The sequence below is a fragment of the Clytia hemisphaerica genome, unplaced genomic scaffold (genome assembly GCF_902728285.1).
Source record: "Clytia hemisphaerica strain Z4C2 unplaced genomic scaffold, Clytia hemisphaerica genome assembly, whole genome shotgun sequence".
In the NCBI taxonomy this organism is placed as follows: Eukaryota; Metazoa; Cnidaria; class Hydrozoa; order Leptothecata; family Clytiidae; genus Clytia; species Clytia hemisphaerica.
In genome coordinates, this window is record NW_027104507.1 from 3,754 (window position 1) to 26,553 (window position 22,800).

The 22,800-nt window shown below is 34.6% G+C and overlaps 1 long non-coding RNA gene across 1 annotated transcript; it reads right to left on the reverse strand.

Moving 5' to 3' along the window:
• Window positions 1–21,722: 21,722 nt before the first annotated feature.
• Window positions 21,723–22,373, reverse strand: LOC136821923 (uncharacterized). Its single transcript, XR_010848824.1, has 3 exons — window positions 22,238–22,373; window positions 21,970–22,008; window positions 21,723–21,748 (listed from the first exon to the last, which is right to left on the reverse strand). It is a non-coding gene; the product is annotated as an uncharacterized lncRNA (long non-coding RNA).
• Between the last annotated feature and the right edge of the window lie 427 nt (window positions 22,374–22,800).

The window sequence follows — 22,800 nt, forward strand, 5'->3', positions numbered from 1 at the left end:
AGACTGTTTTCAAGCTCGAACAGTATCTTTTTCTTTAAGATGGCTTTTTGGTCAGCACGGATTTGCTCTGTCTTTAAGCTGTTGTCAAGATTTGAAGTCTCACAAGTGTCACACCTGTCCTTTTTGACAAGTTGGAATTTCAGGTTGAAACATTCATGAAAGACTCTGTGATAAAATGGGTAACTTTCTTGTGGATATACCCTTTTTTAATACGCCGTTATTGTACATGCGGTGCATTTTCTGCTACTGTAGCTCGGAGGGGAGATACTCGTATTTAGAATCTTTCCTTACATAATGAGATTCAACGACGAAGAATTGCTTAATGTGTTCTTTGACGTACTCTTCCACGTTGCTCACATTTCTTGTGGTTGTCAGTCTCCCTCTACCATCTTCGGCTGGGGTTCCTGTTGCAGTCTTCTTTCTCAAAGCAGATTTAACCCTCTTGTCATTTATTGCTAAAGTATTGAGAAACATTACAGCAGCATTTCCGTTTTTCACCATCAATGAATAAGGAGTGTGTTCTTGTAAAGTCTCTGGTTCTGCTCTTCTTTGTTTTATCCTTAGTTTTGCGTTCACGGCTTTTCTTCTCTTCTTTAACTAACATTGCTATTTGTTGTGTTTGGATTTTCTTATCGCCACTAGCGTAGAAGTCATTGAAAATCTGAATTCGCTTTTTCCTCTGTAAAGGTATCACTGCATTTAAGACGACAGTTGCATGGTGGTTTCATCTCTCTTTTTTTGATCATCTTTGAATGTCTTTTTCCAGAACTTTAGTCCCCATAAAAAAAAATGAAGTTCCGTGAATTTAACAGCCTTCTTCTTTTTGTTCACCAACCAGTTTTCTGGCTGTCTTTCCTTTTCTGGTGCAAGAGGTGTCAGTGTTTTGGCTTCAGTACCAGATTCCAATTGATTTTTTGCAGAGATAATCTTGATATCAGATTTTTCCCATAAAATAGCAGCTCCTTCACACATGGTATCAAGATCAAAGGAGTCCCATTCCATTGCTTTCTTCATACTTTGACAATGAAAAGCGCCCTGATTATCTTTTATCTCTCACCGTGGACCAAAGTACCATCAACAGTCATTTCGTAACGTGCTTTGAAAATTTCTTTTCCTTCTTTTAACAGGTAAACCTCTTCACCATCAACAAGAGAATTTTCAGAGTTTCCATCATCCTCAGATGAGGATTCATCTGACGAGGATTCATCTGACAGTGATTTGAAGTTAGGAACATGTCGACTAAACTTTCTCTTTGAAACTGTTGGTAGTCCTAGTTTCTTGAGCACATCATTATGTTCAGCTATATTTTTCTGTTGTAGAAGTTCGATTGAGCTAATATCCTGCACGACCTATGGAAAGAAAAATTTTAGAAAAAAAAAGTTTACATATTGCAATTCTATTTTCCAAAATTTTTTTGTGCTCTAAGTTCTTCTGTCTCAGAAATCGAAAGGCTCAATTATAAACAAAACTTTTACTTGGAACACTACTTTTACAGACTTTGAAACGAGAGGCTCAATAGAGCTGCTTTTAAGCCTAAAAAACTACTGTATTTCACTGTGACTGGTAACAAGCTTATGAATCTCAATCAAAAACATTGCTTAATAATGGCTCTTTTTACCTCACTACCATATTTGACTCAGATTCTGACTCTGAAGAAGTGAAGGAGATTTCATCCATCCGAGAATAAAAACAAGCAAAACGTTACCTTCTACAAATTTCTCCTTTATGCCTAATTTATTATAACAGGGTTAATAAAAGTGCAAGAAGGGCTTGTGGAGAATATCCACAAAATGGGGTCACGACTGGTAACAAAGTTGAGCTCTTAAATTGTTTTGTTGATTGTGAATTGATTTTCTCTACGTCAATGAAGGTTTTTGATACTTAATTTGCACAGTATAAGAATGAAGATTTTACCAACTACTTTTTAATGAAAGTCTTACCATTTCCAACTGCAATTCCTTTTTCTGGGTCTCGAGCTTTAGCTTTTCATCTTGATCTGCGTAGAATCTAGAACAAATCAAAAATGTTTTTGTTTAAAATTTACATTGTGTGATTAGCCTAATTTCAATCGTAATTTTCATTAACTTAGGGATTTGAGAACTAACCATTTTCCAGCTTTCTGGTAATTACCCGCCCTATTCCCTAATCGTTTGATAATTTACACAATTATTGGCCTGTCAATTATTGTGAACCCCCGCTTATAACGAGCCCTGAAAATAGATGATAGTGTTGGAAATGTACAAACCGTCTGTCTGCAACCTTACCATTAACAGTAGAAGGGTTCATATTAGAAGGATCAGTAGCACCAGAGGAATTATCAAGTCTAGAAGGACCAGCAACATTAGAAGGATCAGTAAAATCTTCAGGATTAGAGGTGTAGTTGATGGAACATGAGATATCCTTCATGGAAGCAGGAAGATTGGATGAAAGAGTTTGAAAATCGTTTGCTGCATTTTCTAGAAAAGATAATCTAATTTTCAAGGGGTAAGAAAAATTAAGACATGCTAAAAAGAAATCAAGAGAAATTATCAAGAGAAAAGACTAATTTGGTCAACTATTCACAATTAGATTACTTGTAAAGAGAAAAGTTGAAACAGAAGGAAAATATTAATCGACATAAGTTACATACCTTCTTTAAATAAGCAATCGATCTCAAAAGCAATAGTTTCTCCATCAATGTCCCATTTGACATCAAATTTTTGGCCAGATCTACCTATCACTGTACCAAAAACACGCGCATCTGGCCATTTTTCACCGAATTTAGAGAAAGACCAACGATCTTCAGCTCTAAGGCATTTAGCATTATCAAACCGCCAAGCTTCTGTTGATACCCTGCTACCTATTCTAATTCTTTCATTCTGTGGTCATTCTTTTTATTTCACTAAAAAAATAAAAAAACTTTGTAAAACTTTGAAAATAATGTTTACAAACAACCAGAACCAACTATAATACTTTGCTTAACTCTTTGAAGATCTGAGCAGGAAAACTACTATTCCACTCTCTCTTGTCTTTCCTTTTGTTTATGTCCTATTGAAGCCATTGCAGTGTCAAAAAAGGCAGGAATGGACAAGCCTGGGCAGCTTTGTACAAACCTATTTTTTTCCTTAAATCCTGAAAAAACATAGAATATTACATAAATATTTGAAATATTTTTGTGTTAAAAAAAATTGTTTCCACATTGGACTTAAGGCTTTTTTGCTCTAAACTGATGTGACTTAAGGCTTTTTTACCCTGAAAATAAAATGAAAAGTAAAATTCTTATTTTTCAAAAAACTTGAAATTAGGCCACTTTAGGTTGGTTTTTGATGGATTTAAGCCAAAAATTCGATAAAAAATGGGGTGTAGAGCATCGGTATGGTCATAACTCAATTTTCCAAAAAATGGAGTTAAGGCTTTTTTATTTTGATGCGACGATTTATTGTAGACGAAATAGTATTGAATGGGAAAACCCTGATATACTTAAATTTTATTGATATATTTTTAAAATTAATTTTGACGATAACATAGATATGGTGGCCAACTTTTGTAAATTGTTGAGATAAACATATCTAATTTTTATTGTATATTTTAGGAATCTTTTTAATTTTTTAAATACAAAAAAATGAAGTTTAAAAAAAAGTTGAAATATTATTATGCTAGAATATCGTTTGTTTTATTTTTTGTTTTTTTTGTTTTTTTTTTGTCAGGTTGATACGACATCACTTGCTTGACATCACTACGTACTTTGAATCTTACACCTCGAACTACGAACTGTGCGGTTTTTGTCTTGTTTTGTTTTGTTCTCTTTTAGTCCCTTTTCTAATATTCTCGGTTGTCAAGCGCTTTTTGGAGCAATTCCCCGAGCGTCTCAAATCAACGGGGATTCCTTTAGTGTGCTTCCTCTAGATTTTTTTTTTTAGGCCGTTCGGGCTCATGGGGGCCACGTGGTGGTCCTGAAGGCAAGATTGCTGCAGTACCTTCGGGTAGGCCCCGTTTGACAGCGCAATCTGTCCTTTAGACACCCGGTAATCCCACATGAGTGCCTTTTTAACATTTTTTTTTTCTATGAAAAACGAAAACTTGTAGATAATCTATATGATATATCTAGAGAACAAATTTTTAACGCATATATTTATACCAATTTTTGGTGATAAAAGAGATTGAAATAAAAAAAATACAGGAAACAGCGGGCGTTAATTGTTGCATCACAAGGATGCCAAAAACTAACAGACTTTTTTGACATTGGAAAATTTGTTGAAAATGTCAATGACAATTCTAAAGTGTGTAGTGCTGTCAAAGAAGCTGTATGAAAATGCCATTGACAATTCTAAACGGAAGAGTCATCAAGGATATCGACATGACGATACCATCAAAGAATTTGCAGCGTCACTTTTTTTTTTGCTTGGTAACTCAGGATATGAGTTGATCCAAGCAAACTTAGGAAATACTTTACCCAACGTTGCAACCCCTCAACGTTTGATTTATTCGAAACGGAAAGTGAAGAAGGGGAATTTTATTTTGATGAGTTAAAGTCTCATTTAACAAAATTCAACGCGCCGTTATACGTGAACATCCAACTCGATGATACAAGGATAATCAATAAAGTAGAATATGACCCAGTGACGAACCGATTTGTTGGATTTTGCCTCCCCGTTAATGATGGCCTTCCTCACGGTGAAGCTTTTGTTCTTCACTCATTTGAAGAAATTAAAAACGCAATCGATACGGAAGCAGTCGGAAAATATGCTCACTGTGTAGTTGCACAGTCGGTCAATACCTCAGTATCATCTTTTGTGCTTTTCGCAATGTGCACAGATTCCAAGTATGATCATAAACAAATATTGCAACGTTGGAGCTACATTGAAAGGCAACTTTCCATCAGAGGAGTAACTGTTATTAGCAATGGAGCTGATGGGGCAGGTCCCTTTCTAAAAGCAATGACAATTAAAGTTAATCTGTTCAATAGAGAGCTGACCGAGAACGTGCCGAAATATTGGAAATTCTATTGGATGCCCAATCTACGTCAAGAATCTCTTGTATGTCAGGATACTGTGCACTTACTTGCAAAACTTCGAACCCGACTATTGACACCATCAAATTTAATAGCCATTGGTGATGAAGTGGCTTGTAGAGCACACCTTGTCAAAGTTTGCAATGATTACCCAAAAGCAGAGCATGGTCTTACAAGGCAAGTGCTGGATAATAAAGATAAACAAAACTACTCTAGCATTGAAGCTTTGCTAAGTACAAATGTAGAGCAAAGTTTGCAGAAAGTAGAAAAGAGCAAGGGAACATTGGCATACCTTTGGTTAATGAGAAATATTCGCAATGCTTTCTTCGACAAGTCAATCACTCCATTACAACGTATTTCACTTCTATGGCAAACCATTTTTTTCCTGAGAATATGGAGAGTTTGGCTGAGTGATAACAGCTATTCTGAATCTGACCACTTTATCACCCAAAACGCATACGTTTGCGCGGAGATAAACGGCCATTTGCTGGTCAATATCTTGTACAATGTTATAAATGGAAATCTTCCTAGAGAATCGTTGCGATTGTGGACTTACAGATCCCAAGCTTGTGAGCAAACGTTCCGACTCTTACGTTAAATGACATCTACATTCTCCACGGTCATCAATTTCTCCATGAAAGGTTAGTGAAAAGTTTCTTTTAATCAACTTAGGGGATAATCAAATGGTCTGAGGTTTTTGGCTTTTCTTATGCAGTTTTGAGCAAAACCTCAAAATATTTTTTGCCTAATTGTTTTCAAAAGTCATAATATGATTATTTGAAATTTCGGAAAAATGGGTTTATCCAACAGCATCCAAGGTTTTTACGTTTAAATTAGATAGTTTTCTTGGTGAAAGTCAAAAGTTCGATCCTTAATACGTTTTCAATAAATTGTAATAGTGTGTTTGGACCCTCAGTATTGGACCGAATTTCTTTATTTCAAGTTTTATAAGAAAAGTTTTTTTGGTTCCTAAAAGTGAACTGTGGGTTCATTGATATCACTAGCAGAAACTTCATAACCAATTAGATATCTGAATATTTCATGTACAGTAAATAATTAAATTCTTTTTTCAGCTATCCTCGAACGAATTCATAAATTGAATTTTCTTTCGTCTGTCGAGGCGTCGGAAAAATTGTTTTCCCTCGAGTGAAGCGCCGCTTTCTTCAATTGAAAGAAGAATCAGAAGACACGTTTATGATACCGACTCTACGAGCAATGGAAGATACCATCTATATTGCTAAATCCAAAGCAATAGTCATGGCCCAAAAATGCAACCTAAACATAAGCCGCTACTAAGATGAAGATTTGTACCTACCTACCAACGACAAGCTTATTCAATCTGCAGTGGAAAACGACTTCGAAGTTGATGACTCTGAAGAACAACAGGCTTCAACAGAGAATGGGTTAACGAATGAGGATGTTATCGTCATTAACGAGGATATAGCGAGCATCAATCTTGTTAAAACCTCAACATCTGGTATCCCAACTTACTCAGAGTCAGTTTCAAGGTCATCTTCCCAACGAAATTACTCTAGCAGTCAGAAAGGCAAGTCGTGTTTTGTTCTTTATAATGGGGCTTACATCCGGAAAACCACAGCATTGTACCTTCTACAAGAAAAAAGCCAGCTCTCTAATATTATGTATCCACGATTAGTGCTACTTCTTTACAAAGTGACGACGAGGGTTCTTTTTCCATAGAAAAGCGATTGTTTGAGACTATGATTCCTGATTGGAAGAATAAGTTGTGTTTTGACTTTTCCTAGAATTTACTTTTTATAGGTTGTACTTTTTAGCATTTTGATATACTTTTTAGCATTTTGATACTATTATGAAGGATTAAGATAGCAAGTCTCACATGACCTCTCAAAAGATGAATTTTTGTCTACCTCGCTTTTGTACTGGCATGGCACTAGCCAGTATAGTAGCAAGTATCCAGAGTCTATCTTTTCTTAAAAAAACTGATTTCACCGTTATGTGATTAACACAAATTCACGAGGGGTAACACTCAAATAAGCATACAAGAATTTTTTGCTTTTTACTCTGATTTTTTGCTACTCTTTCATGATTCTTCTGACAAACTTAGCCGGAATTTGCTTACATAATTTTCCATACGATTTTCCATTTTAGGAATTTGTCTGTTTGCTACGCCCGTCAGGTCTTTTGTCTTTATCTTATTTCTGTTTTGTAACATAGTTCGTTTTAATTTTCGAACTTGTGATCTCGTTAGGAATCACTTAGATATACGTCATTTTATTGTTTTAGCAATTAATCTTTTTCGTTTCACTGAACATGGCATTTTCCAGGTAGCTAGTTCTGTAACTTTCGCCTTGTTCTCATTTTAGTCTTTTTGTTTGTTTGTTCTATGACTAGAGACCGTTATTTCCTTATCTTGGCCTCGCACATTCATTTTAGCGTCTTACTTTGTGCTTTACTCGCATTTCTGGCCTCTTTTAGCCCTTACCTTGCGTTACATTTAATTTATGTATTGAGCTCCGCATTTGCTTCCGTTTTTTGGTTTTATGGTCATTTCCACCCGAATTTTGCCAAATATGGAATATAGAGTTTTTTGTAGTATTTTTAATTTCAGTCTCGCTCTCTTGATGTAAACATTGTAGCTGTTTTGAGATAATAACTAGCAAAAGTCATGAGATAAATGACAACTTTATTTATTCATTTTCTTACCTCCTTGCTTCCCTGTCCAGTATACCAATCTAGGTGATTTCGGATCACTACAGATTCAAGATATATCAGTGCTTTTATCGAATTATCACAGTATTGTTCATTTTTACTTAGAATAATAAGACTTTTTATCAAGCTTCAGTTTTTTAGAGAAAATAAAAAAAACTCAGCAGTAAAATCAAAAAAATCAAAAAAATCAAAGTCAAAATCAAAAAAGTCTTAAAAATCAAAGATACAATCAAAAAAATCAATGAAATCAAAAAAACCAATGATAAAATCAACAAAATCACAAAATCAAAAAAATCACTTACACTATTTTCGGAGTGTTTTTGTTTTTCTATTGTTAGTAATACACAGGGGTCAAATTCCAGTTTTTTGGGGGTGTTTTCGATAGGAAACATGACGTAATCTTGACTTATGCATGTCAAAAATTGTTGGACAACTGGTCAAAGGGCACCAGGCTGAGGTATATTTGAGTAAATTGACAAAGCCCATCATGGTTGGGTAACGGAGAAAATTTTTGAATTTTGAAGGGTTCAAAGTGCTATTTTAGGACCCATTTCAATTCAATTTGAAAAATAATTCATGTAAAAATAATGGAAATCTTTTAAAAGTACAAGCAGCATGAAGGGCCATGCCCCCTGGTCCCCCGTAGACGGGACCCATGGGCATTAATCGTGAATTAGCGTGAATAGTTTTCAATAGGAGGATGAGGAGGCGCAACCATGGTTTGCGCCGACGGGAGAAATTTTCAAGTATCCAGGTTTTCACTAGGCTGCGCGCATCCCCAGAATTTATTTTGTTATAGTGGATGCGTATCGTGTATGAAACTCTCGTCCGAGACTTACCTCAAATTTGGGGTAACCAAAATTTGCATAAATTTACATAATTTCGTCACATCCAATCAAAGACAAAATGAAGTCATTGTGCTGTTGTTTTCATAATTATCAATTTTCATTCATTGAACAAAGAAAAAAAGAAGTCATTGTATTGCTATGACGCATAATCAAAAAGAAAAAAGAAAAGACGGGGGTAAGTTGGGACAGAAATATTTTAGACGATGCATCCCCTATATCAAATCATATCAGAGGGGATGCGTGCAGCCTAGGTTTTCACTCCACTTCACTTCACTTCACTAGAGTAGAGGTACATCATCACAACAAACAAACCTCATAATTGCCTTTTCTCGCCTTTCTCACATACAAAAACTATTTTTTGTTTATAGGAAGAAAAACGCAAAAAAAGTCCTCCATTGATTTTTTTCTTTATAATTAAAAGGACCACCATAAAAATAAAGAAGGTTAAATCAACAGCGAAGGAGATTTTTCTTTTATAGGAAGATTGAAGATGGTTACACATCTTGCGCCACAACGATACCTATAAATCCCATTCATTCCATTCTTTCATTTCACGACTTTTCGAATGAGAAAAATATTTTGTTCATGAAATGGTGTCTGATTTTCCGTCTCCGACAATAAAAGAAATCCGAATTACCGTCATTTATTTTGTAAAATTCCGAAATACCGACTAAATATCGGCTGATTTTCCGTCACCGTCAATGAATTAAATCCAGCATACCGTCAATTTTTTTGTGAAATTCCGTATTTCCTGACAAAAAAAAGGCTGATTCCGTTCCTCCGTAAAAGCTCAACCTCCCCTCATATATGTCTGAGATTTTACTATCGACCCCCCCTCCCCTGTGTATCCTAGTAAGATCTTAACTATTTTTTCTTGTAACAGTAGCGTGCGGCCACCTCCTTAGTTTAGCTTTATGTCTATGAGTGTGGTCGCTCGTCTCGCTTATTAAGACAAACTAGCCGGTACCCGGCGTCGCACGCCGGTTAAGCTGTAGCTGAACGCACTAAAAGTCCTTTGGATGTTGAAGGTGGCTTAAAAGCACGATCAAATATAAAAAAAGAAATCTCAAAGTCTGCCTACAAAATCTTAACTCTAGTCCTCCCCTGGGTGGCTTATCTTTTAACCATATTTGGATTGTGTACTGTCCCCGTGACTTAATTTTTTGTTTTTAAATCTGCAAGTAAATTTTTGTCTTGCTTCGCTCGCGTTAAATATGTCGTCCAGGAAAAAGCGGTAAAGAAAGCCACAAAGAATAGTGCAACTCTATGTTTTTGTCAGATAAAAAAAAAAAGACAATAATAAATTGCTTTTTTTAAACCTTGTCATATCTAACTTTTCGAATTTAGATATGCAAAATGTCGTACATACGATGGCATTCAAAAATTGCGTGAGGTTTTCAAAAACAGCAAAAAAAAAGAAATTGGGATATCTTTTTCAAAATCGATTATTTTTAAATGAAACTTCACAGTAACGCTTCTCAAGGCAAATCATATATGTTAAGACAAAAAAAAAAAATCAAAATGGGCCAAAATTGTGGCTTGAATTAAGAAAAACACTATGTTGGAAAAGCAGCAGCCACAAAATAGTTAAGAGTGTCAGTAATAGTTTTCTTTACAGAAACCTTTTGTATAAGGGTTAATCTATGACATATAAAAAATGGAACCAAAATTATCAGCTTACGGGGCTGATAATGTGGCTCAAAGTTTAGGTTTTTTTCAAACTATGTTTTCAATTATATTAGAATATAACATGTTACAATGCGCAAAAAAGATTGATCTCAAGGATTTTGTATTATGTATAATTGATACACACATTATTTTAGGATTTTTTACTGTAAGGGCACTTTTTGTGGCTGCAACTTACAAAATTAACAAAATGTAATAATATCATAACAATAAGGAACAATTGTCTAACTTTTTAGAAAAGTAAACAGAAAATATAAATAAAGGGATCAGAACAAAAAGAAGAACAAATATGCAGGGCCTTTTTTGTGGCTATACCTTAAAGTTGTTATTAAAGATACAAGGATAGTTAAATGGCTAAAAGAACAAATCGCTGAAAGGAAACTTTGAAGAAAGTCAACAAATCTTAACAAATGCATTACTATTGTAAAATAATAAACTGTAACAAACATCATTCTTTAGAAAGGGAACTTCTGTGGTTGTAAACTCAAAATACTTGAACAAATACATCAAAAAATTCATACTAATCACTAAATATGATTAAAATTTGTTTTTTGGATGTACAACAGAATGTCTGTGTATACTTCATTGGTCAAAAAATATCCACTTTTAGATGTCTCAAACTTGACAAAAGGGTACACAACACTTTCCAAATAGAAAAACGCAATTTTCCTTGAAAGTTTGAAGAGCTGTCCATTTCTTTTGTCAGAGCATTTTTCCAAAAAATGACCTTTGATATAAGTAATACCTTCTGCCACTTTCATCCCATAGTCATCCACTGCTTCGTCACTGCAATCTACCTCTGTCACCAAAAGAAACCAGACAGTGTCAAATGATGAAGATGCAGCAGCTATTGCAACCAAACATCCTTCTTGTATGAATTCTTTCGAAACGGTTAGATCATCCTCTTCATCATCATCACCATCATCTAAACCATCCTTATTTTCTAAGTGTTGTTCAACATTAGAACGCAAGGAGATTTCGTTTAGAATTTGCACATTTAAATTGTATGACTATCAAAGTTATCACAAAACCCATAATCATTTTGACATTGCTGACAAATACAAATAAGCTTTGAAGCCAAAAAACTATCTTCATCAGGTGTAAAGATAAGGCATTGAAATCTAGAAGAACCATCAATGATTGAGAACTTTTTAGATCTGAATTGTGATCTCGTCACATCTAATTCATGACAAGACAGTTCCTTTATAACGTAATTTGTCTTACTAGACTTGAACTTTTCTACCAGAAACTCTACCATCTCAGCAGAACACACATATGATTCACCAGCAGCAACTGATCTTCGGATAGCAACTTTAACAATCCCACCAACGTGGTCCACCTCACCTTTACCATGTCCAGGGACTCCAAAGATCCTCAAAACCTTTTTGTTTAAACTGTTGGAAAGGTCTTGTAAGTCATAAAAGTGTTGGGAGGATTTGTACTGCCCTTTGCAATTATCACTTTCAATAACAATTGTCTCAAATTTAGCAATATCATCCAAAATTTTGTCGTAAGTTATCATTTCATTCAATACTTTTCGGACAAATACCTGATCATGTTTACGATCGTCAGATAAGTAAGGGTGATAATACTTCTCACCGTTGATCTTCAAAAGTCCTGAATGGACTGAAATTTGGTCATGTCCCCAATGTAATGATTGGGGCTCATACTTAACTGGTACAGATAAATTTTCCGAAAAATCAACATCTAAATATACTCCTTCGTGTAGCACTACAAATGAACCAATTACATTGCGGTAATGCCGAAGATGATTCCGATGATTGATTATATTCGATAAAAGACCATCCATGAATTGGGCCAAGTAATCCAATGTTGCAGGAACTTTGACCAGTTGCAGACGTTTGGTTTCTTTGCCTTTTTTGTGATGTACTTTCCTTTTGAAAGAAAGTGAATTTAACGGTTGTAGCAGCATTGGATGATTGAAGCAGGCTTTCTTTTAGAGCATTCCATTGAGTGGTGATGTGTTGACATGTCGTATGTTTGTCAGGTGTACATTCCAAGAATATATGGGCATGATCATCCTCTTGACAATCTTTAGTTAGGTAGGAAAAGAAAGTTTTATAATCCTTAAACTTGTTGTCCAAATTTATATTTTGCTTTTTGGCACATTTCAAAATAGCCTCAATTGCCCATCTGGCGTGAAGATGAAGTTTACATACACACAACTCTATGTCTTTCATTGATGTTGGACGGATATAGAAGGGTTTGAGACTAAAGAATGTTCCCAATGATACAGAAAGGTTTTCATTTTCCTTCAGGTATTTCTCATATAGTGTTTTGTATGGGATTTCAGCTCTTTTTCTTATTGATTGATAAAACTGTTGATTCCTTTGTGTAACTATGACTACAGTGGATGGAAATTCTAAGCTGTTTTGAATATGTGGTTTATCAGATAGCTTTAGTTTGCACATTTGATGGGTGTTAGTCGATTCGATGCTGTTTTTATGCCAGAAGTCCCACACTGCTTGTCTTGTTGAGAGGGGTATCAACTTTCTACCAGCTTTAGTAGGTTTTCTTACGAATTCAAATTGATCATACAGGTTCAACTGCTTTAGACTCAGGGTCATCACTTCCATTTCTTCCTCCTTTGAGAGGTCAAAAGAGGATACTTTTGATGAAATCTGCTTTGCCATGTAAGCCTTTCTCTGTCGAGTGTTTGGAGACAAAGGTGTCATAGGGATTTAAAAATGTGTTAGAGGAGTTGTTGGTGGATCTGCAGGTGATGAGAGTACTCTCTTATTTGCAGCTGCTTTAAGTCTCTCAATTGTTGAAGAAAGGCCCTAAAACAAAGAAGGTATGTGGAAAAAATATAATATCATAATTTAGATTTATCAGAATCAAAGCAATACTTTTATTCTAGTCATCAGGAATGAATCATTCTAATGTGAACCTATTGAAAGAACTAAGCAACTTTCCCCTAATTATAGCATCTTAAACTAATGAAATAGCCTAACTTCATATATAAAGGAAACCTTTCTAAATCGTGGTACTCTCAAAGGTGTAGTATTATTCCTCAAATCCTGCTCCTCTATAGTATCTTGCTCCTAGCATGTAATAATTTATAATACATAACTATGAAACCTCCTAGATTTTTAAAAAGGAGGGAGAAAAATTTTTAAGAAGCCATACTAAACTCCTGGCCAACATTATTTGCGATTTCAGGACTAATTGATGTATACTTAGTTGATTTTAAACTTGAAAGTTTTCGACCTAGATGTAAAATAATTTCTCTAATGAATGTCTAGTTACCTGTAAGTCTACAAACTCAAAATCTTCCTCAGGGTTTTGTTGTTGAATAGAACTATTTGCTACAAGACGATCAGGACCTACCTAAAATAATCAAGTAAAAAGGTGTGCTTTAGAATATGGTTGAAACTATTAAAATGCTTTAAGGCTTATTATTATCTGCACAAGAAGAAAAAGGGAAAACTCACAGCAAATGCCAATATCGATATCTGGTTCTGCATCGCTCTGTCTTTCTGCTCTTCTTTTACGGCCCTTTTGTTCACTCTCTTTATTGGTTTTTATGAGTCTTTTCAGATGGTATAATCTCGAAAAAGTGTTTCCACAAACAGAACACTTAATTTCCGGTTTCTTGCCTTTACAAGTTTTTTTATGTCTTTTAAGCACATCTTTTCTATTGAAACTCTTGCAGCATTGTCTTCACCTGAAGCTTTCTTTTTCCATGCCACAACCTTTTTCATGTCTTTCCTTAGTTGACTTGTGTACATAGACATTTAAACAATGTTTGCATTTAAACTTTACTTCTTTCTCTTTTTTACTTTTCATTCTTATCTGGAACGAAATAATATCATGTTAATCTTTAGCTACATAAACTTTAAATGAATGACTGAACAAATAACAACTTGTTTTTATTATAATGAAGTCATTGCATTGCTGTAGAAGCCACTACATTGCTATAGAAAAATTAATTGCATTGTAGAAAAAATCATGAGAGCCACACTTTTGTCCATTTCTTAATAAAAATTCAGCAATCATTTCTGACCTCACAATTTACTGAATACCATCCCTCACAATAAATATGATACAATACAATACATTCCTTGTGATATTAGAAATATAAGTTTATTAAGTTATAGCTAGTTAAAGATCAAAATAACTATTTTCATGAAAATATCTTTTTGTGCTCAAAGCCACAAAATATGCCCACTTTAAAAAAAAAAAAGCTATATGTAAATCTTTACCAAAGGCCTTGAAATTAAAAATTTTTCCCTCCTTGTAAACAAAATTGCAATTAAAATATAAAATTTTCAAGCTGAACTATTGAGCCACATATTTTGCCCATTTATAGACGTGCTGCCACATATTTGGCCTATCAACATTTTTGATAATCCATTTATCTATCAAAATCAAGAACAAGGATAACAAAATCTTAATTTGTGATTAAGATACACTACGTACAAAAATGGCAAGGTATTAGATAAAGAAGATCAAAAAGTAATTGTTATATCAAAATGTAATTCCGTATTTGAAGCCACAAAATATGCCCATTTTCAAAAAAATTAGCTTGCAGCTGTTTGCAAAAAGCTCTGAAATCATAAAATTTTCAGTTTTCGTGAACAAAATCCTGTCTGAAATACCAAATTTTCAAACTAGTGTATTCGAGCCACATTTTCTGCCCACATTGAGTCTAGAAACCACAATTTTAGCCCCTCTACATTTTTGATAATCCTATTATCTATCAATAGCAAGAAAAACGGTATCAATATCTTAATTTGTGGCTAAGTAATGATGCATACAAACCATCACATTAAGTGAGCCACACTAAGTAGAGCCACAAAACCTGCCCTCACTTTGTCATCTTATATTTCAAGACTGAATCACTCAACTTCAAAGGGAGCCACATTTTCGGAAAGCTCATCAATTTCCTTATTTTAAGGAATTTTGTACTACACAGCAGCCACAAGAATGTCAACGCTGTGGGCTAAAAAGTGACTGTGATTGAAAACCTCACTTTTTGGGGTTCTATTTTTGAATGCCATCATACTTTTTAACAGTAACGACGACTCGAATGTTTATATATGAAGAAAGAGGTGGACTATTTTTTCTCTTGCTTTTTATCGCCCTTTGAATGCTGTTGTTGTTCGACAACTGTTTTATTTTTATGTTTTGATTTACATTTGAAATGTTCTTTTCTATAAAAGGAATTTGTTTTGTTTTGAAAAGAATTCGAATGTCATTAATAAATACGATCATTAAATACATTCGAAAACATTTAAAACAAAAGAAAAGAGAAAAACCTTTGGTGGGCACTCCTGGGCAGAAATTAAAATTACTAAATGTAGATGGGCCTTAAATTTCAAAACAAAGGCTGAATAAAGTCTAAACCAGGCTCTATCCGATCTGTCAATCAAAACAAACTTATCGAGAACAAAAAAACATTGCTTGCGAAAACGAAAGTGACACACAAAAAACACACATTCAGACTACGGCTATTAATATATAGATAAATTCATTACTCACTTACTTCTAACTTTCAAATCATTCTGCTTTTTCTCTCAGCAAGTACAGTCGCTCGAAAGCGGGATTCCGCACCGGGTTCTAGACCAACTTTTCAACTTTCTTTGTTTCCTCTCTTTGCTTTCTTTCATTTATTTCTCTAATCACTTCTGGATAGTGTCAGGCCAAAACTACTCCTTTTCTTTCGGGAAGATGACGGGTGGTAGGGGATGCTTACTCTGGGTACCGCACCTGATCTCAGAATTTGGTCTTCATCTTTTCATACTTTTTCAATTTTCTTTCGGTTTAGATCTCTTTTCTTTTTAAATATTGGGTTCCTATTTGTTAAACTTGTTTTAATTGGTCTAGTAATGTGTCTTTAGTGAAATTTGGTTTGTTTAAAATTCATTGGTGATTTGATTATTGTCATATGATGTGGGAAATGTTTTACTGTTTTCTGAAAATTGATTAGCTTCTTCAGATAAAGACTTGTACAAAGAGTAGGCCTACTATATCAAAATTATTACTGTTAGCTTCTTCTTTAGTCAACAAAGTGTCGAGCCCAATCAAATCAGCTTTATATCGTGTCACCAGGTCTTTGTTTGATCCACTATGTAAACTAAAAGGATAAATTTTATTTACAATCAAAGAGTTTTGGATGACAATTCTTGTAATAAATCTTGATTGGTAAAAGTTAAGTTATCACTTAATCCCACAGCAGCCTCATTAGAAGATTGTATAGACTAAGTGAAGGATATAACTCTCAGAATTACCTCTAGTCTAAACGAACGAGACAATTATAAAGATGGAGAACAAAATGTAACGTGTTAAAGATTTACCTTATATGCTGAAAAACAACACAAACTCACCACGGAAAATAATGTTGCACATTATATGTAGTTTTTTAATAATTATTATGTCCTACATTATAAACAGTCAGGAGTTCTATCCTAATTAAGCATATTTTTTTCGATCGCACGGACTTTCTTAATTAGGATTATTCCTTTGTTTTTCAATCCTAATTAAGAATATGATTTTTAAAGTTCAGATTCTTCACCAACAAACAAAATCCGCAAATTCTAACTATGAGCAATAGATAGAGCAGGTCAAAGATGATATGTGACCCTCCAAACTATTTGGAGTACATTAAAAACAAGACCGGTCTTGGTGCGGTCGTGCTCGTGCCGCTTTCGGACTGGTTAATTGTGCGAGTACATGGTTTCTGCCCACCCCCTTAAAATAAGGGGGGGTCAAAAAAATTGCCTTTTAAAAAAGGGGGGATTTTTGTCATTTTTTTTAAATAAGGGGCGATTCTTTATCAAGGGCTGCAAGAATCTATCAAAATAAGAAAAAAGGGGGGACTAAAATATTTGGTTTTATTGATAATAATTTTCTTTGTCTAATATATCTTCTATCCCGTTTTCGTGCTCACAATCTCATACCCACTATTTTGCAGACCATGCTATATTGAAAGTTATGTACATTAGAATGACCTTTAACAGACCAAATCAAACCATAAAAACTATTATTCTCCTCAATTAGATAACGTTTTAAGCTGTTTTGAGGGTGTAAAAAGTGAAAAATTTTCTTCGTCGCCCAACCATGGTGGGCGACATTTTTATCCTTAGTCTTGCCCCTCCCCACTCAAATGGCTCGCCGGGTCCCATGAATCTGCATACTCACTTCTCTCTCTCTATCTATCTATTGTAAAAATTGTTTGCTGAAGGGTACAAAGATTTTCTTGAAATAGTTGGTCGACATCAATGATCTTTGACATTTTCAGCTCTGTCACATCCAAAATCAATGTCATAAGCATGAAATCTTACTTGTGTTATACTGCCTAAATTCTCTATATGGGAAGACCACTTACTCGACCTAACTTTAACTAGGACTACAATCAGAAAACATTCCCAGTTCAAATCTAATGATAAAGATAATTTACAAGGCCTAAGATATGAACAAAACACAACTGTTGTACCAGGTACTGCATCTTTTGTTTGGTTTTATTCATAAAAAGTTTTATTTGTATCATTTGATTATAGGATCCAGTTTATTTTCAATGATTTCTTTTTATTGAATTTTATTTAGTTGGATATCATTATGTATCTAATATGATGTTGATGTTGATGGCATTGATATCAAACCAATCGTTGTACTTTGTTATTGTCAAAGTCTAAAAATAAAAATCTGAGCAGGGATTCCTCTTTTTTTTTCATTTTAAGGGGGGACATTCTAACAAGGGGTACCGGTAATTTTTGTTCGATTTAAGGGGGGAGTTTTCTTTAAGGGCAAAATTGCATTTTAAGGGGGGACTGAAAAAGTAGGCAGAAACCATGGAGTAAATGTTGAAAAAAGCGACCAGAAGACCGCACAGTACCGTATGGTCTGTGCGTACAAAACGCCGACTAAAGCGGACGATGGTGCGGTCCCAGCCGTTTCTATGTATGCTGTATGCTGTTTGTTATGCCGGCAAACGTTTCGAACGGCAAAATGTCCGCACCATGACCGCACTGAATACCGCACTTATTCAAATGGTGCTCTTTAGTGACCGATCGAATGCGTTTGAATGGATTTTTAGAAAAGATTTTTGGATGATTTCTGGCCGCACGGTAAATCGTTTCGCCGCTTTTTTGCCGCACATATTATCGATCCGTCCGCACCAAGACCGGTCTCATTTTTAATGTACTCCAAATCGCTTGGGGGGTCACATATATTGAGCCAAAAATCAAAACAAAATTTGGGCGGAGGGCTTCAAAATGACGCCATAAGTAAAAATCTGCCTAATTAGGCACGCTAGTTCTAATTAGGAATATTTACAAGCATAATAATTTCTTGCGCTTTTTTTTCTTCTTGTCACCACCTGTGTTTTTTTACTTCGTTCATTCATTTTTATTTTATCTGCTACGGTGTAGATAGGGCAATACACCCGCGTTTTATAGGCGTTTTTGTCGCGGGTAATATAACATTTTTCTAAATGTCATAACTCAAGACTCCATCCATATTACTGTATCAAACTTTCAAAATCTGCTCTACACACCAAATTCTTTCATTGCAGGCTGATAAGAATCTGCGGAAATTTGTATTTTTGGAAAAAAACTGGAAATTCGATATATATTCTTAATTAGGATTGAAAAACAAAGGGATAATCCTAATTAAGAAAGTCCGTGCGATCGAAAAAAATATGCTTAATTAGGATAGAACTCCTGACTGATAAATGATGTCGAGTCTTGCGACTTCTGCATTAATAACACCCATGCGTAATTTGTCGTTCTTTTAGACCACATGTAGTTAATCCCAGTGATAAACAATTAGGAATGAATCTGTAGAGGTGGTTCAATCACTTTTCAGTTGGGGTTGTGGACTATTTATTCTTCCTTTTTGACCTTTTCGATACTTTCCATTTTTGATTATTTCGATCTTATCAGTTCGGGTCAGGGTTGGAGCTCGAAACATTGCGTTGTGACGACCTGAGTACCGCATCTATTGGGAGTAATACTCCGGCTATTCCAAGTGAAGTCGAACCAAACGCCCACACAGCCCGCTCTCCTCCGTTACGAAACTTGGTGTTATATTTGTCTAGATATCCTAATGATGGTCTATTGGCGGCCGCCCACGCTAAAGCTTTAATGGGTGGGTCACACTATTCCAAAACCCGTCCCAACATCACATAATAGCAAAAAACTTATTTTCTTCCTATAGAAATGTTTCTATTACCTATAGGGAGTGTGACAAAGGTAACATAGAGCATCTTATAACATTTCTAACCTTATACGGAGTGTGGCAAGTGTAACATAGAAAATCTTATAACATATCTATTACCTATACGGAGTGTGACAAGTGTAACATAGAACACTTATAACATTTCTATTACCTATACGGAGTGTAACAAGTGTAACACAGAGCATCTAATAACATTTCTATTACCTATACGGAGTGTGACAAGTGTAACATAGAACACTTATAACATTTCTATTACCTATACGGAGTGTGACAAGTGTAACATAGAGCATCTTATAACATTTCTATTACCTATACGGAGTGTGGCAAGTGTAACATAGAATTATCACCTGCTCCTACTGTGAGAATCGCTATCGATAAAAACACAACTATCAAATATAGTAAGTACGTAACAGAAAGACTAACTTGTTTTCGTAAATAAATCTTCTTCTTTTCGCTATGTACAACATAAAAGCGATAAATAGCATGAAATTGCTATCGATAAAAACTCAAATATCAAATAAAATACGTAACGGAAAGAATTGCTTTCGTAAATAAATCTTCTTCTTTTCACTGTGTACAACATAAAAGCAATAAACTGCATGAAATTGCTATCGGAAGAGGAATATTCTTTTTTTATTTTCTTTTTTATATTAACTTTTTTTGAAAAAAACCATCTTAAAATATTATTAAGGCAATTTTGTATACCTCAAGATTTGTTACTGCTACTATTTTAAAATAAAGGTGGCAACACCCTCAAACTCTCGAAATTTCATTGTAAGTTGAGAGAGTTCGACTCAGACAAGGCTCCAAATAGAAATTTATGGTTGCCAAAACAATTTCATGATAGCAATATTCTTAGGACATTTTTGATTGTTCGGCCGATTTCATCACGAATATTCTTATAAAAGAAATAGCATGAAATTCCCATTGATAAAAATACTAATATCAAATAAATGAATATGGATAGATTGTACCGAAAAAAGGATGCAAACAAAGGCATTTTCCAGGATGATAAGAAGAATGACGTAATCTCGACAAATGAGTTATTTTGAGCAGACCGTCCACAAGCCATCAAATAAACCAAGTCATACTAAATTACAGTGTGTCCGGTACACTTCTTTTGTATATAAAAAAATCCTCATAATTTATGCTCATTTTTATGACCTAATTTCTTGATTTCTTTTCTCGAAAATCTTTTAAACATCTTGGGAATTAAATATCTTTTGAATGAACGAAGAATTTCTATCTTATTGTAATTATTCCAAACTCAGTGAGATCGAGGATTTTTTTATACAGGTATAAAACGTGTCCGAAAAAAAAGTATCGAGGTTAAACATGTTTCTGAGTAAAAATTTCTTGAGTGTGTTTAACAAAATGATAAAAAAAAGAAAGATTGACAACAATTAACTTTCTTTACAATTCCCATGATGTTATATTTAGTGAAACACACACAAGAACTTTCTACTTGTAGAAGTGACTTGACTTTTTTTCCGGACACCCTGTATATAAAATTCTGTACATTTTTTACGGACACATTGTGGTAAGGTTTCATTTCGACGATTGTTCACATGATAGACAGTACCTTAAGAGAAAATTTTTACATATCATCCGTTCGCGTCTTTGTATAGGCATAACGCTTATAAGGATATCCAGACCCAAAAAGAAACATATGCATTGCCCTTTTAAACATATGCTGAGAAATTAAACTTGTTGTTATACGCGCCCGACCGACCCTGTTTAAAAAAACTGAAATTGAAAAATAATAATATCGAATTTCCACTTCCGAAAATCTTACGCACTGTTCAATGGATAAAATCGCTCAAAATTTATTTCACACCCGAAATTATAAACTCCAAGTACTTTTGAAAACATTATGAGTCAATTGTAAATTGCGCCATCTCATAAGCATAACATAAACATATCTATTTGTGGCTCAAAAAGCATTCAGGATATGCACCACTGCAATGTCTTCTGATATTACGTTATTTTTACAACAGCTGATTTTTGAAAGTGACATATTATATTGGGTGGGGAAAACCAAATATTTCGTGAAGTCATTGTAGTAGAGCATATCAAGAATTGGTTTAGTGCATTCGTATCAAGTAAGTAGGGAATAGAATTTGACTTAATAATAAATAAATCAAAGAACTGGAGAAAAACACGTCTCTATTTACAGACGCAGTGTACGAAAAAATGGCAAATGGTTTTAGAAGTTTCATTAAATAGAGAGAAATCAAGTTACCATTTCTTTCTTCCTTTTGGTGCATCTTTATGATTCATACCAATACAATGGAAGTGGTACCATTGATAAGTGGTACCATTGATTTCCTGGGCACTAAAATACACGAAGAGAAACACCAAGATCAAAATACATATTATGTTGGATACTACCTATAAATTAGTCATTTCATGATACCTAACCTTGGGGTGTCTTTACCGTTGAAGATCTGTTTCTAGCACTTTTTTCTTGGTCCTTACAGTCAAACATATCAACGCAAGGTTGATATAGAGAAAATGGGTAGGAAATCGACAATGAAATTGATTGCATCAGCGTACCTGTAGACCAGAACATTCAATCATTTGAATCTGCTCCGTCTGATGGAAAAAGAATGAAATATATACTTTATTTGTCAAACAATCTTTGGTATGCCCCCTACTGACTGGGGCCATGTATTTTTGCAAACACAGGTTATAACGTAACCGTGTTCCCAAGAAGCAGTTATCAATCCTAAAACAAAAGAGCAAACGTTCACAAAATTGCATGCAAAATAATGTTTAGTTACCCTGGCAACAATAATAGCAGAATCTACTATTTGAAATATACCTCTTTGCATTCTTTAATACATAATCTTGGAACTAAAAAAGAATTACGGAAATTATTTGAGGTAGCCCTGAAATCTGCTTCAGTTAGAGCTCGGTTAGCCTGTACTAGACGCATACGGCTTTTTTCCCTGCACCGTTCCGTCTAGTACATTTACCTTTTTTCCATCATGATATCGCAAAGTTACATACCTTTCCTTTGAGCGAGTTAGAGCGAGTTTGAGCGAGTTTCTTCCTTTTTCTTGATTTATTTGCTCGAGTGTGAGATGCACCTGAGCATAAGCAACATTTAATTTAAGAAAGAAGATAGAAATAGTAAGGTGCTTTAGAGCACAGGGCAAGTAAGAAAGAAAGGCTAGAACTTAAGCCCAGAAATAATATCTATCGGTGTTTGTAAAAGTATAGAAAATAAAAAGAAAATATTGCTTCCAAAAGAAATTGCCTACCCAAATACCTAAACGGGTTCAAAAAGCCTTCGGTGGGCTTCTGATTGGTCAGTGTGTAAAACAGAAAATAAAAAAAGCACAAAAGTTACTTACCTTCTGTAGGGGCTGGTAATGCAGCTGA